At 45.3% G+C, this 15,810-nt stretch overlaps 1 long non-coding RNA gene across 4 annotated transcripts; it reads left to right on the forward strand.

Annotated features, from left to right (window-relative positions):
- Window positions 1-118: 118 nt before the first annotated feature.
- Window positions 119-15,753, forward strand: LOC309625294. 4 transcript variants are annotated; one of them, XR_014242420.1, is made up of 5 exons: window positions 119-775; window positions 1,607-1,792; window positions 4,302-4,976; window positions 5,121-10,278; window positions 12,171-15,753. It is a non-coding gene; the product is annotated as an uncharacterized lncRNA (long non-coding RNA). The 4 variants fall into 4 exon arrangements; XR_014242422.1 differs by lacking the exon at window positions 12,171-15,753 and having other exon boundaries at window positions 121-775; window positions 4,302-4,714; window positions 4,863-4,976; window positions 5,121-5,379; XR_014242421.1 differs by lacking the exon at window positions 12,171-15,753 and having other exon boundaries at window positions 121-775; window positions 5,158-5,379.
- The last annotated feature ends 57 nt before the right edge of the window (window positions 15,754-15,810 follow it).

A 15,810-nucleotide genomic window follows, 5' to 3' on the forward strand; every position in this document is an offset into this window, starting at 1 on the left:
TGGCCGCCGGCAACCGTTTTGTCAGTTGATTGGAGAGAGTGGATGTCCATCAGGGTCACGCTCCGAGGCAAGGGGAGGCGAAACGAGCGGGAAGACGGCTTCTCTCCGAAAGGTAGACGGGCCTGCTACGATGCTCCGGGAGGACTTGGGACAGGCGCTGGGCGGGGTTTCGCCGTTCCGCGGAACGCCGGGAAGGGGTCACTTTCAGATGAAGGTTCCGGTTCCGGTGCGGGCAGAGGTTGCGTTGCCACGGCAGCGCGGTTGGCTGGCAGCTGGTTCTTGCTTTCCGGGTGGTGGCTGGGCTGGAGCAGGCTTGGATCCGCCGTTCCTGGCTTAGGCGAGCTTCCCGGAGCTTCAGTAAGGCCGCGGCTGTTCGCGGCGGAAGCAGGGACTGCGCCGGCCTCTGGCGGCCAGGCCTGCCCGGGGCTACGGCGTCGGGGCCCGGGCCGTGTGTCGCAGCCCTCCTGTGGTCCCGCTGCCCCCGTGGGAGCAGAGGCCCAGACCCCTTCCCGTGGTTCCCGCCTCTGCAGCGCGATTATTCCACTAAAACAACTTTGATTTTTAAAGTTTGTAAAGAGCTCTCGTCTGTGTGATCGGGGCTTCGCTGACTTTCCAGCCGACCTAAGCCCCTGGGCCTGGGCCCAGGAAAGGTTTGTTGAATGGGGAACTAAGAAAGGAATTGGTTCGTTCGACAGACGTTTCCTGAGCAGCTGCTGCGTGCAGGGCACGGTGCCGGCGCGGGACCTGTGCCCAGAGCTTGAGAAATGAGAAGCAGGTACAAAGCAATGTGAGGGTAGAGAGGAGGGAAGGGAAGCCTCCCTAGGCCCACTGCTTTCTCTGTTCTCCATTGTGCTTAGTACATCTTGACATATATTTATTAGCTTGTTTATTGACTTCCAGACTGTCAAATTCATTAACTGCTGTATCCTCAGTACGTAGAACAGTGCTTGGAACCTAGCAGGTGCTCACATTGGTGGAAAGAATGATCCCAGAAGAGCGGGGCTCAGTGAAATCGCCACGTGGTCTGTAGTCTTGGAGCGGTGCTGGGTTGGTGGTACCCTAGAGCACACCAGACTTGCAGAGAAAGCATTCTCCAGAGGAAGCTGAGGCATGGCTGCTCAAGGGACAGCAGTACCATGTGCAATTTTCCTCTGATAGTTTCCAAGTACTGTTGCCACGGTGATAATGGCTGTGCCATGTCATTATCTATCAACCGACAGTAAAAGAAGGTTTTGCAGTCAGATGTTGTTTAACAGATGGAGTGGTTTCTGTTGGACACTAAGTACTGCTACAAATTACTTTCTTTTTAAACCCTAAGTATTTTAAAAGTTGTGGCTGGAGGTGATCTGGTTTTGCATTGGAGGCGCTCAAGTTTAAAAATCAGAAAATTAGTACATGTGCTGACAGCAAGTGAATCTTCCAAATAATCATTCACCACGAGACTTGAGGCCAGTAAGCTGAAAATAAACTCAAGATGTTACTCAGAAATGCTCCCCAGTGATGTATTTGTTTTATCCCCGTGGTTGTTATTGATGTTTGGTAGTTTGCTAATGTGGGACCCAAAATTGATCAGCTTCTTAAAGAGTCCTTTTTTTCCCCCCTCCAGAGTCATTGATTCCAGGTAAATCAGAGGAACAAACATCATACAGAAATATACAGGACAGTAATATACAGGAAGCGACGTGATGTCGAAGCTTAACTGTTGTTTCGAAAGTCCAGCATCTGGTGTACCTAACAGTAGGGGCTATATTGTTTGCAAAGTTACCTAACTTTTACTCATACTTATGTTCTGGTAAGTTTGTTTCAGTTTTTTTTTTTAAATAAATATTGGCAGTTCGTTCCAGAAAACCTGAATTGTTTATTGCCTACTCTGAGCTGTCTCATTCTGCTCTTGTGTTGACTGGAATAGGAAGAAAAATTTGCAAACTTATGATGTGAGGATCCGGAGACATAGTGCTAGTCATGGGGAGTATCATGTCGCTTATCTAGTGGGTGATACTGGCTTTGCCAGTACAGTTGGCAGACATTTTATTAAATTGAGAATACAGCTGTCATTAAAGGTTAAGAGTAATCCTTGAGCAGGAAGAATACAAAGCCTATGTTTTCCAAATTTATAATAGAGTTGCTGTGTACAGTCGAGTATTATAAGGACGTCCATGAAATGCAAGGAAAGCAAGTCGGGGCTCTTTCAGGGAGCTAAGTGGGATGGCTTTGATAGTATTGATCAAGGCCAGGAAAACAGATCATGTATCTAGACCAAAGAAATTGAAACAATGCACCTAAATTTAAGTTTTTGATAGAGCAACCTAAAATGCAAAATGTTGAATGTGTTGAACATACTGCTTTCTGTCTTTGACTTAAAACCACTCATCAAGTATTGGCACCAAACATCAGTGACTTAAAGAATCAAAGAAAATAGTGTTCAAAATATTTCTTCCAAAGCACCAGCTTCTTATATATGATGTGGCATTTGAGTTACGAGCTTTCTCATTAGAAGTTCTGTAGTGAGAAAGTATGATAAAAAATACACTTCTTAAACAGTTGTAAGAAATCTGCATTTATGCTCAAATGCATTTGGGTGTTTTGAACATGGAAGTCACCATCTTTATCAGTTTGTGATCTCCCATGTGGACATTAATGGGGAGGTAGGGGTGGGAAGTACAGGAAACTTAGGAGAATCCTGGGATTTGGGGTCACAAAGTGTAATTAGACCCCAAACTAAATAATCATACCATGTAAACATGCTGACTCAGGCATCCTAAAAATGTTTTTCTTCCCTGTGCTTATTTATAGATAAGGCTTTACTATATTTAGTAAAATTTCTCCTTTCTCCGCACTCCACCAAAAGCAAATTCACTGTTGAACCCATAATTAAAACCTTACAAATTTGAGATCATTTCTTCCTATATGTCAGCTCTAAATGAAGAGTCAGGATTATTGAGCCTAAGATGAAATTTTATTTGAACACTTAGCATGTCAGTGTTTTTGTACCCTAACTTCAGTCCTAAAGGTCACGCTGCATTCTGACAGGGTGTGGTGATTGTGCATAGGACACATGACCCAGAAATGTCTCGGTCTGAGCTGGCCAGAGCATTCTGTGAGTGTCATTTTAAGGGAAAAGTGGCTGCAGGTGTTGCACAACGGGTTGAGCCACCAAACATTCCTGAGCTAAAGTAGCATTTGAGACCCAGATTTCCATAGACCCAAGCTGAAACTTGAGACCTTTCTCCGTGGTGCCCCTTAGCTATTCAGTAATTCTAGAGCACCACTGCAACCCTGGAATTAACTTGATTCCCTAAAAAATAATTGTAATGTGTGAGAAACTGAGGCAGTGCCCAGCCCCCTGAGAAAATATTTGCTAACCCGTAATGAAAAGATAGAAATGCCTTTGCAGGGACTTCCCCCGGGGCGCAGTGGTTAAGACTCCGCGCTCCCAATGCTGGGGACCCAGGTTCCATCCCTGGCCAGGGAAATAGATCCCATGTGCATGCCGCAACTAAGAGTTCGCATGCCACAACTGAGGAGCCCACCTGCCACAACGAAGACCCAGAGTAACCAAATAAATAAATATTAAAAAAAAAAGAAAAGAAAAGAAAAGAAATGCCTTTGGGATCTTCACTACCTCTATCTGACAAGACAGCTGGGTTTATAAATACTTCTCTGGCCATGGGAGTGGCCTCAGTTTTGCTAATCGCAGGTTCTCACATCATGTGGGCTCAGCCTAGAGGCAGGAAGGGGGACCTTATTCGGGCCCCCTTCCACTCTATCACAAAGGTCCTGCTCTCCTCCTCTGGGTAAAATGAAGAGAAATGACGTCCTGTAAATTTAGTTCAGTCTAGAACACACTGTGGGAGATACAGGTGAAAATGAATTCCTGAAGAAGCACTTATGAAAAGCCTGGATGTCACAGCAGAGCCTGATTCTGTTCTGGGATTTGGACTGTAGAGGTGTGAGGCCTGGCTTCAGTCCTAAGCATCACTTACAAGCTCTTTTGGATTTTCCTTGGAATTTTCTGCCCCTTACATCTTCCCCTTCCTGGATTTGTGAAAAATGTATTTGTGACATCTGCAAAAGGTAATACCTATTTCAAGATGTCTTTATCTAAGGATTGCAGAGTTTTAATGAATCACTTTGTACTCTATTCCTCTGCTCCTAGACATTTACCCCCAAAATATTGGCATGCATGTGTAGTACAGCAAACTGGTTTTGTGTACGTGAATTCATTTGAAACTTTCATTAGCCCTAGGATAATAGTTCTCTGGCATTTTGGTCCCTAAATTAAGTTCTCTTTTCACTATAAGATCCCACATGCTGCAGAGCAACTAAGCCCATGCACCACAACTACTGAGTCTGCGCCCTAGAGCCTGCGAGCCACAACTACTGGAGCCCGTGAGCCACAACTACTGAAGCCCGAACGCCTAGAGCCCGTGCTCCGCAACAAGAGAAGCCACCGCGATGAGGAGCCCATGCACAGGAACAAAGACCCAACTCAGACAAAAATAAAAATAAATAAATAAATTTATATATTAGAAAAAAGAATGAACCAGAAGTAAAAAAATAAAAAAGATTGTTAATAACATCTTTTTGAGAGACTTGAGCACTTTGGGTTCCTCTTTTTACCTTCACAAGCACTTCTTAAATCTTACTGCAGAATCATAGCAAAGCCAGCAAGTCCCACAGAAAATTAAATATTCCTGAATTATCTCCAGGGTAGGTATGTATTGGATACAGATGTGATTTTTATGCTTTGTGAAACTAAACTGACAACAATTTCAATGCAAAACTCCAGTGAAACAAATAACCCGTAGCTTTTCACTTCTGAAAGTTTCATTCTCTTTTGTCCCCATGCTGCTTTTTCTCAGTGAGGCCTGAAGTCCCTGGCTATATATAGGCTTTTAAAATCAGACACCTGCTGGACTTTGTTCTATTGAGAACTTTATTTTGAGGGAAAGAGCCCAAATCATATCTCCTGTCAGGTAATATTAAGAATTAAGTGGTAATCATAAAACATGTTAAGACTTAAGTAAAGTTGATAAAAGAATTGTTGACTTTTCCTCAACTGTCTGTTTAGTGAAAAATTTTAATGTTTTGTGTTATGTTTCTTTTTTTTTTGCAAGCAGATAGAGTCCATAATTCAAACTGTCATTACATTTCCAGCGACTTCTGAGAAGGTGCCTAGACCACAGAATTTAGAAAGCAAGGAGCCAGTACTGTTGTGTGTCACACTTGTTAGGAAGATTTATCTGTTGGCAGGAGTCTTGTGTCCCCCTCTGATAATCACTGAGCTTGCAGCCAGACGAACACTGAGAAAATTTTATTGTTTTCCTTTGAATGATGGCTAAGATGTATTGCCAAGGCCATAAATATTCTTTATGTTGAGTCAGAATTTCATTTTGTACTTCAGCCTTTGAGCCTTAATAATTTCATGCTTCAAAATTAAATCTTGCTTTCATGGGAATCCACTGCTCTAGCCTACTTCAACAAAGTAGCTAGTGAAGGACCCCAGTTTCACGGATTGGGGGAGTGGGTTGGAAATTGGCTGACATTAACTGTTCATTTTCCTTTGCAGGAAAAAAACTGGTGGATTTTAAAAAATATTTTTTCCTGCTCTTATGGCCAGAAAAATCTCACTTGCTAATTCTAAACTTTACACTTTTTGCAAGTGTACTCTACTGAGATAGAATTAATTGATACCAAATTTCTGTGAGCCAGAGTTTTGAAGTTTTAATAAAAGACTATATTATAAACTAGTTACACTGTAAAACAAATAATAAATAAATAATAAAAGAAGGGAGGAGCATTTTGCATAGGCTGCACTTGCAAAATTGAGTCACCAAGAGAATTTTGTATCAAAAGCCTTGAGAAGGTGACATATTTGCTGGCTTTCTCCCCTCTCCAGACATCCAGTGATGTGCACTTAGTGTAACTAAGCACATATGTCAGTCCACTTGGTGAGCTATTCCCATTGGTTCATCTCTTCATACGGCTCAGCTGCAGCTCTGTGGTGGTTCATGCATACTGCCGGCTGGTGGGGAACAGGGCCAATAATACCCTCCTACTTGAAGGGATTTTTGAATCCCTTCTTGAAAATAACCCATCATCTTTCAAAATCATTCTATCTTTTGAGAAACTTGGAGCATTTCATAATGAGTCTCTGCCTTACCCCACAAGACAGGTAGGGGGCGCTAGTCTATCTTACTTAGGAAGCAGGGGCAGCAGGAGCCAATAAGTGCTGTCGCTGTCAGCGCACACAGTGTCTGGGAATTAATCAGCCAGCCGGTTTCTAGGAAGAGGCTCTCAGTTCCCATCCAAGTCCTGTTCTTATTTTAGGGAATGGTTTACTCTCTCAGTTTTCTAATATTACAGCCACAACAGATTAGAAGCAGTAAATTTAAAAGGCTAACACTAAAACCAGGAAGAAGCAATGACTAACAGGTTAACAGGAGATTTTTTAAATTGAGAAGCAGATATTTGGGGATTTTCCTCTTTTTCTTTTTTTTTTTTGAAAAGTCACATTCTGGAAGCGTTTGGTGTAAGCAGGGGCAAACATCCCTCACATGTCACAGTTCCTTGAGCATTAGAGCCCTGTGTAGTAATTCTAAATCATCCAGAAAAGGAAATGGTATTTCACGTGCTTTGGTTAAGAAGTCAAGGAAGCGTAGTATATATTAGATTGCCAACAAAAATTATACAGACTCATGGCCTAAGGGGGTTGTGTTAAATAAATTTCAGAGGAATACTTTCTTCCCTCATTATGCCAGATAAACAGAGTTTTATTCTACTTTTTCTTTTTTAATATTTTTATTTCTTTATTTATTTGGCTGTGCCGGGTCTCAGTTGCGGCACTCAGGATCTTCGCTGAGGCATGCAGGATCTTTCGTTGCGGCACGTGGGATCTAGTTCCCTGACCAGGGATCGAACCCAGGCCCCCTGCATTGGGCGTGCGGAGTCTTAGCCACTGGACCACCAGGAAGTCCCTATTCTACTTCTGTTATGTGTCTCATATTAGTCCGTGATGAGCACTTAGAAATACTTAATACATTTAATTAGGTGGTGAGGTATTGAATAATATTGGCATAAAGCTGGGTTTTTCCAAACTGTATGAGTCAGTTTGGGCTTGAGAGCTCAGCTAACATCAGGCCTGGAGACAGCTGCCCATAAAGCAGTTCTGCAAACCCTGGGTACACAGTCATCAAAGCATATAACCACTGTGTGTCCTACCACTCAGCCGCATTTTACTGCTTTTGGGGACCAAGATCCTTCAGGGGTTTGTATGTATCACAGTTTAACTTTATGCCCCGCTGCCCACTAGACCATCAGCTTCTAGTGCGACAGAACTCATTTCTTCACCCCGGGTCCTTAGCACTACTCCTGGCCCTTAGTATGTGCTCGATGCATAACTCCTGCATGGAGAACACGTGACATGGTAAGCGATCCAGGACAGTATCTCAGAAACCCCAAACTGCATGAAACTCACAATACTGACCGCAGATGCCACAGGAGGGAGAGAAACATTTGGCCGTAGAGCTTGTGCTAAGCAGGACCTGGAGTGGAGTAAGACACTCCCACTCCCTGGGACCTCACCATCTTATGATGAGGACAGACGCGAGAATGTCACTAAGTACTGGAGAGGGCTGAGGTTGTGAGCCCCAACACAGCGAGTCAGGGCTTCAGGGATCAGAGACAGTCGGTAGAGGGGCTGGTGTTTGAATTGAGTGTTGACGAAGAGGTAAAGAGCTGCTGTTTAAAAGGGAAGGACAAACAAAATTAAAGAAAGGGAAGGACATTCCAGGGAGAGGAAACAGCCAGGGCAAAGGCACAAAGGCCCAGGCATGCTCTGGGGGCACACCAGGCCTTAGGATTTTGTCCTTGGGTTGAGAGAAGATCACAGAAAGAGTGTAAGCAGCAGAGTTCTTGAGAGATGAGCCTGGTAGGAACGTTGATGAATTGCAGGTGGCCCAGACTGACCGAGGGGGGCCAGTCCGGAGACCCCTGTGAGATGGAACAATTCCCGGGCTCTGGCTTGGGTGCTGTGGGTGAAGGGCACCAGTGCGAGCCACATTCCATACTTTGAAGGTAGGACTGACAGCATCTGGTGACTGGCCGTGGGGACTGGCTCGTCCCCATGGACGAGGCTGGGAAGGAGAGGGCAGGACTCGGGCTTACTCCCAGGTTCTGGCCTAGCCGCTAGAGCTCCTACTTGCTGAGGAATATGGGAAATCCAGGGGGAGGAGGAGGGAGGGTTGGAGGGGTGAGTCATGAGTTACTTCTGAACATTCTGAGTTTCCAGGAATCTGAGGGGCATCTATCTAAATCATTAGGTTATATCTGACATATTGGGGGAGATGATTCAGGTGATTGCCCTGGCAGGTCTGGACCTGATGGTAAAAGAGATTCGGGCAGGGAGAGCAAGAAAAAGGAAAAACCAGGGATGAAAGCTGGGGGATGTGTGCAGTTAGGGAAGGACAGGCCTGAAGACTAGAAAGGAGGCAGCAGGAGAAATGAGCAAGTGCTTCCAGGAGAGAAGCCCCATCAGGGCTGTCAGAAGCCGCGAGAGAGGCCAGGTAAGGACCCAAGTGTCCCCTGGGTTTGGCAGTGGAGGTAAGCGAAGCATGGCTGTGGGCTGGGCAATGAGGGCGTTCCCCAACCTTGGGCAGCTCCCTGAACCTCTCAGAGTCTCTGGAACATGAAGGAGCTGGGCCAGTGAATTTATAGTGTCTTCAGGCTGCTATTTGTGGGTGTGCACCTGTGTTTCAGGCCATCTTAGAGTGTAAACTGAGCAGACAGGGTCCAGTCCTTTGCCCAGATTTGCCAGTGACAGAAACAAACATGTCAGCTTGGATGATGAAACAGCCTTGATTGCTGAAGGAGGTGAATTAACCCCACTGGCGCAGCACCAGCAAGGACCTTTTAGATACCCAAGGACACAGGATGTGAGTGCTGCTTTCTCTCCTGTTCATGGGGGCTGCTTCTGTCTGCTGAGTACGGCTTTTGAAGAGCCAGGAGGTGCATGTGGTGGCACTTGCCGTTTTTCTCTGCACACCAACTCGATAGCATCAAAGAAGAAAATGAGGATTAAAGTTCTTTAAGATTCCAGGCCAGGTGCCGGGGTCTCGCAGTGCAAGGACTTGTGGCAGTCAGTTCGAAAAGCGTTTGTGACGCCTGTGTGGCCAGTCGTTTGCAGCAAGATTCTAAGGTTTGCTGGAAAGAAGCTCCTGCAGTGAAATGGCCTTCTCTGCTGGGGAAACACCAAGCATTGTCATCAAGAGCAACAGGTGTCATACAGGGGTGCGGATCTGTTTGACACAAGCCTCGCCAGTCCAGTAGCGGGGCCAGCCATGCCCCAAGTGTGGGTTTCCCCAGAGCAGAGCCCAGCCGGATTGCATGGTGATGGGGGTGGCACAAATGCCCTGCACAGTTCTGCTGCCCTAACTTGGGTGCAGATCCCCCGCTGCCCGTCCTGGGCACCCTGCCTGTCACACTGAGCTTCTAATATTATCACATGTTCAGAACAGCCGAGCCTGCCGAAACCAAGGAGAGAACATTTCAGCAGATTTCAAAAACATGTCTCCAGGGAGCAAAAACAAGAAAAGATTTCTCTTCCTCCTTAGTGGGGATGTCTTCCTTACCCACAGCCTCTTCCTGAGTTGGTCTGCCATGAACTTTGGTTGGCAAGCCTAGTCATTGGAGGGTTTCATTTCCCGTGATAGCACACATTTGCACAGAACTTCAAGTTCGTAGCACATTCTTACGGTCCTTATTCTCTGCGATCCTCATGACAGCTCCTACAGGGAACCCAGGACACGAACTGGCCCCATTTTGTAGATGTGGAGGGGTGATGGCCCGCCCTGCACTCAGCCAGCTGGGGGATGCCTAGCCCCGGAGGCACCACGTCAGGAGATTTTCATCCAATGAGCTTTTCACTCTGCCACGCCTCCCCCCTCCCCGCGCCCCTCTCTCCCTCCGCACCCCACCCACCCCTGGCTTCGCAACACTGACATTATCAAGGCTGCATCCAGGTTTCAAAACAAAATCAAACAAACAAATAAGCCGGGTTCCTAGTGTGCCCCGTGCCGTTGTTTAAGCCAAAACAGTGAAGCTGGAAGGCTGAGCGGCTGTCAAGGCTGTGACAGAAGAGTAATCACACATCTCACGTGTTCAGCACCAAGGAAATCGCTGAGCGTGGCTGTGACTTCCCTGGTACAGAGCAGTTCAGAGAATTCAAAACCACAATCATCATCATCCGAGATGAGCTCAGCCAGCCCTGCGTGTTTCATGGTACGTATGAAACTGAAGCTCTGATGTTTTTCTCACTGCATGTGCAGGTGATCAATGTAACTGCAGGGCTCAGCCCTGCTGTTTACACTCACTGATACACACACACACACACACACACACACACACACACACACACACAACAGACCTCCAGGCTGGTCCTCTTCATTATGTGCAGACTTTCTCTTCTGTTACTAAGGCTGGTGCTGTTCTTTGCAAAGTACTTCTAATTTCTCATCAGTAACCTTGACCCATAAGGAACTCATCACAATAATGAAGCCAGAGCTGTCATGTTTGGGGTTCAATGTGGCTCTGTGTAAAAATATAACCTAAGAAACAGATTGGAACCTAATCATGACCAGAAAATGGCCCTCCACTATTGCTACCAGGCAGACAGAAGGGGCAGTGATTATTAATAAGAGTGTGGGCTGAAGCCAGAGTGCCTGGGTTTGTACCCCAGGGCAGTCATGTGATAGCTGTGTGATGATGAGCAAGTTATCACCCTCTCTGTTCCCTCATTTGTAAAATTAGATAATAGTAGCTACCTTGATGAGGACTAAATGAGTTAATATAAGTAAAGTCAGAGGACAGTGCTTGGCACATAGTAATCCCATAATAGATGTTAAATATCATTATTATTCTCCATCATTCAAGATGTAGCTCACATCTCACCTTATCCACAATGTCCTCCCCCAAACACTCGAGCCTTCACTCCTCTCTCCCGTTTCTGGATTCCACTAAGAGTCAATTCTGTACCGTGCTGTCTAGCATCTGATGACCTGCAGTGCTGTCTTGTTATTTCAATGTTATTTCAAATGTTTCAGTCTTAATGTTGCTTCCCCCATAGATTGTGAATTCCTGATGGTAGGAACCATGTAGTTTGCGTTTGTTGAATTTCCACAACTCACAACTTCCTGGTCCTGGACATTTACTAGACACTTCAACATCCTTGGAGTGTGTTCATCACTATAAATAAATAGGAAAAAATCTGGTGGTGTGGTATTGTATACAGGTACTATAACTAACAGTTAAAACTTACAGTGTAATGACTTACCTTGAACCAAAAACCTGTACTAAATGTTTATAGCTGTTTTATTCACAGTAGAACCCAAGCTGAAAGCAATCTTGAGGTCCTTCAACAGGTAAATGGTTAGACAAACTATGATCCATCTATACTATGGAATACTACTCAGCAATAAAGAGCTATGAACTCTTGATACAGTGACAACCTGGATGAATCAGCAGTGAATTACACTGAGTGAAAGTAGCCAGTCCCAAAAGGTTACACATGATTCCAAGGTTATAAATTTTATATAACATCCTTGAAATGGCAGAAGTATAGAAATGAGAACAGGTTAATGGTTGCCAGGGGTTAAGGAGGGGATGAGGGCAGGAGGGAGAAGCAGCATGAGGGATCCTTGTGGTGATGGAAATACTCTGTATCTTAATGGCATCAGTGTCAATATCCTAGTTATGGTATTGTACCAGCTACTCTTGCAAGATGTTACCATTGATGGAAACAAGGTAAAAGGTACAGGGGACTCTCTCTGTATAATTTAATACAACTTCATAATCTACCATTATCTCACGTAATTTTTAAAAACCACTTAAGATGTTCCTTAAGCAAAAGCAGAGAGAATAGATTGGCTTGCCCACTGATGAGCGGAATATAGCAAGGCTCTTTCAGAAGGATTTTATTTTTTAGGAATAAAGATGGCGATTTTACCTTAACATTTTTATTTCTGTTATTACTTATTCCTTGGAGTATAATAATAGTAGTGTTTCATAGTCATGCTAAATGACATTATTATCCAGTACAATCAAGATTCACATTGTTTTTTTCAATTGGGAGGAGTAACTTAGAGATGATCTTTTCCAATTCTCTCATTTCACAGATTCAGAGACTCAGAAGTGACCCAAAGTTACACAGCTAATTAGCAGCATTAACAAGGGCTAGAACCCAGTCAACCCAGGATCCAGTCCTGTGCTTCCGACGCACGTTACATTTTTATTTTATAAAAGCAACACAATTCAGGAAGAGAAAGACAAATACCATATGATATCACTTATATGTGGAACCTAAAATATGATACAAATGAATTTATCTACAAAACAGAAACAGACCCACAAGCATAAAGAACAGACTTGTGGTTGCCAAGGGGGGATGGGGGAGGGGTGGATTGGGAGTTTGGGATTACAGATGCAAACTGTTCCGTATAGAATGGATAAACAACAAGGTCCTACTGTATAGCACAGGGAACGATATTCAGTATCCTGTGATAAACCATGATGGAAAAGAATATGAGAAAGAATGTATATATATGTATAACTGAATCACCTTGCTGTACAGCAGAAATTAACACGTTGTAAATCAACTATACTTCAATAAAATTAATTTTTAAAAAAGCAGCATAATTCGCGTATGTAGAGGAATAGCCTGAATTACTCCAGTTACCGTGCTTAGTGCTTGAGATGACTGCCATCCAGCAGGGGTGCCCCTACTCAGTTACTGGGTGGCAGCTGCCAGTGGGGAAGGGAGCCGACTCAGAGGGGTTAACAAACCAGGCTGGTGGATCCGCTCACCCTACGAGCGCACAGTAGGACTGCAGGGGGAAAAGACAGACTAACACTAGGAGAATTGGCAAAGGAGGAAACAAAGAAAGAAGCAAATGAGAGCAGAGGCAGGATGAGAACCAGCTCTCCACGCCCAGATTGGGATATCTCCGATGAGGCGTCACAGAAATGGCTACCCCAGTGCAAGCTTTTCATCTGTGCTTAGCCAAGAGCACCGTGTAAGTCATCACTAAGGGGGAAGCCAGGCTAGGGATGGAGAAATGGGAACATACATTTCCAGAACACCAATTACCACCCTTGGACCCTGGGCAGTGTCCCTCCTTCCTGCCCTCTTGCCTCAGTTTACCCATTCGCACACGAGGGGTTGAATTAGTCAGAAGAGCCATTCCAGCTTTCCTTGTTATCTTTCTGTAGAGACTGAACACACAAACAACTGAGAATCACACAAAATAAGACTTGAGGATTGCTGTTGAAGCTAGCTAGCCAAGGCAAATGTGAAACAGACCTGAATAACCTCCCCAGGCTTTTTAAATTGGCCCCTGCTTCCAGGGGAGTGGTGGTAGAGATGCTGGCCACAGGGAAGAGACGTGGAGAAAGAACAGAAAAAATTTCACTCTTGGGGAGACTTTTTGAACGTTGCACAAACAACCCCCCTCGCCAAATGAGTCAATTTCCAAATGGCATCATTTTAGGGCCTCCTTGTGGTTCCTTCTCTGGGCCACGTCTGAAAGGGGAGGCTGGGTGGGGTTTCCTGTGCTCAATTGCAGAGGTGACAGAGGGGCTCTCCCGCCTGCCTTTGCCAGAATGTTCTTTCCAGATAAGCTTTCATTTTCACTCCTTTCTGTAGCAGTGGGTAATGCTGAAGACGAATTGAAGTTTTTATAGCCTTCCTACTTGCAGACTCCCCCATTCTCCCGCATTGTTTATTCAACTTTTTTCCCTTCCATATGGATTTAGTGCTTGAGATGACTCTGCCATCCGGCAGGGGTGCCCCAACTCAGTCCCTGGGTGGCCGCTGCCAGTGGGGAAGGCAGCCGACTCAGAGAGGTTGACAAACCAGGGTGGTGGATCCGCTCACCCTACAAGCACACAGTAGGACTGGAGGGGGAAAAGACAGACAAAAGACTGCCATAAAATGAACAAAAAGGAAGCTCCTGTTTTTGTCAGGCTTAAGGAAAGCAATGGAGGACTATACTGAAAAGCACTAAGCCCTGTAAAGCTCAAGCTAATAATAATCACAAAACTAGTAACGTCTGCATGGTATTTTGCCATTTATAAAATATTTTTATCCCATGTATTCTCACCTGTGAAATGTTATTGCTATCACCATTTAACGGATGGGAAAACCAAGGTTCTAAGAGGTTACCCGGCTTGCTAAGGTTCCCTCAGTCAAGCAGCAGAGCTGGGCCTGGGATTTGGGTCTCTCAGCTCTGACAGGTGCTCTGTAGTGAGAGGAACAGTCCATCTCTGTACCACACGACCCTGTTCAGGCTACAGCCCCTTGGACACAGAATCACTGCCCTGTGACCTCCTTTCGGGTGATCGTCCATGACTCATTCTTCTCCATATTCCCAGGGACTAGCACATAGTAGGTGCTCAGGAAATGATGAAAGACTGAATAGGGAATTCCCTGGCGGTCCAGTGGTTAGGACTCTGAGCTTCCACTGCTGGGGGCCCAGGTTCAATCCCTGGTTGGGGAACTAAGATCCCACAAGCCACATGGCTCAGCAAAAAAAAAAAAAAAAAAAAAGACTGAATAGCTGTCTGCCAGGAACCATAGTGATCCTGCTATCTCCAGAACAGTTCACGTGAGCTGGGTGCTCACAATATCAGGCACAAAACCATTCAAGAGAGGTTGTTATTATTAGACCCATTTAAGAGAAGAGGAAGCCAAAGTTGAGTAATGAGCTGAAAGTCATTAACTTGGGCAGTTTGGCACCAGAGCCTGAGCTCTTGACTCCCCACTGCATCAAACTGTCTCTCACTGCAGGAGACTGACTTGAAGGGCCTCACCCTTTCAGGAGCGTTGGTGGATCCGTCTTCATCCTGGTGCAAATCACCTGACCTGTTTCTGTCCTGAGAGAACTCATGAAACTTTTCTTAATTACCTGGGGGATCTTTGCAGAGATTTCACGAGCAGATACATGTGAAAGCATTTGGAAAAGCAAAGCACATTATCCAGATGCCCAGTATTATAATAATTGTTGACCGCTGTCTGTACCTTCAGCTAGACTGCTGCAACCCCAAAGCCTGCAGCAGCGTTATCAGCTGGAGTCAGGATGATAATGAGAAACATAACTGGACACCTAGAACAACCAAAGGGCAAAGGATGAAAGAGGCCCTTTGTGTGTATCTCCTCTGACCCTGTGAATAATTATAACTCAGTGAATGGGTTCTTTTTTTTTTTTTTTAGGCAGAATAATTCTTTACTTATTTATTTTTTTTATTTTTGGCTGTGTTGGATCTTCGTTTCTGTGCGAGGGCTTTCTCCAGTTGTGGCAAGCGGGGGCCGCTCTTCATCGCGGTGCGCGAGCCTTTCACTATCGCGGCCTCTCGTTGCAGAGCACAGGCTCCAGACGCGCAGGCTCAGTAGTTGTGGCTCACGGGGCCTAGTTTCTCCGCGGCATGTGGGATCTTCCCAGACCAGGGCTCGAACCCGTGTCCCCTGCATTAGCAGGCAGACTCTCAACCACTGCGCCACCAGGGAAGCCCAGTGAATGGGTTCTGAGTTAAGGGAGTGGGGCTGACACTCCGGCATTCGGCTCAGGCTAGGTCTACCCAGTGTTAACTCTGAGCTTTGGCATCCTTCTACGTTGCCCTCCATTTGGAAAACACACACACACACACACAAACACACACACACACACACACACACACTATTACTATCTGGTCCTGCTTTACAATTTAATCTTTCTCTTAGGACGCTGATTTCTACACTGATTTATTCAACAAACATTGATA

The sequence above is a fragment of the Balaenoptera borealis genome (genome assembly GCF_965194805.1).
Source record: "Balaenoptera borealis genome assembly, chromosome: 3".
NCBI classification, from domain to species: domain Eukaryota; kingdom Metazoa; phylum Chordata; class Mammalia; order Artiodactyla; family Balaenopteridae; genus Balaenoptera; species Balaenoptera borealis.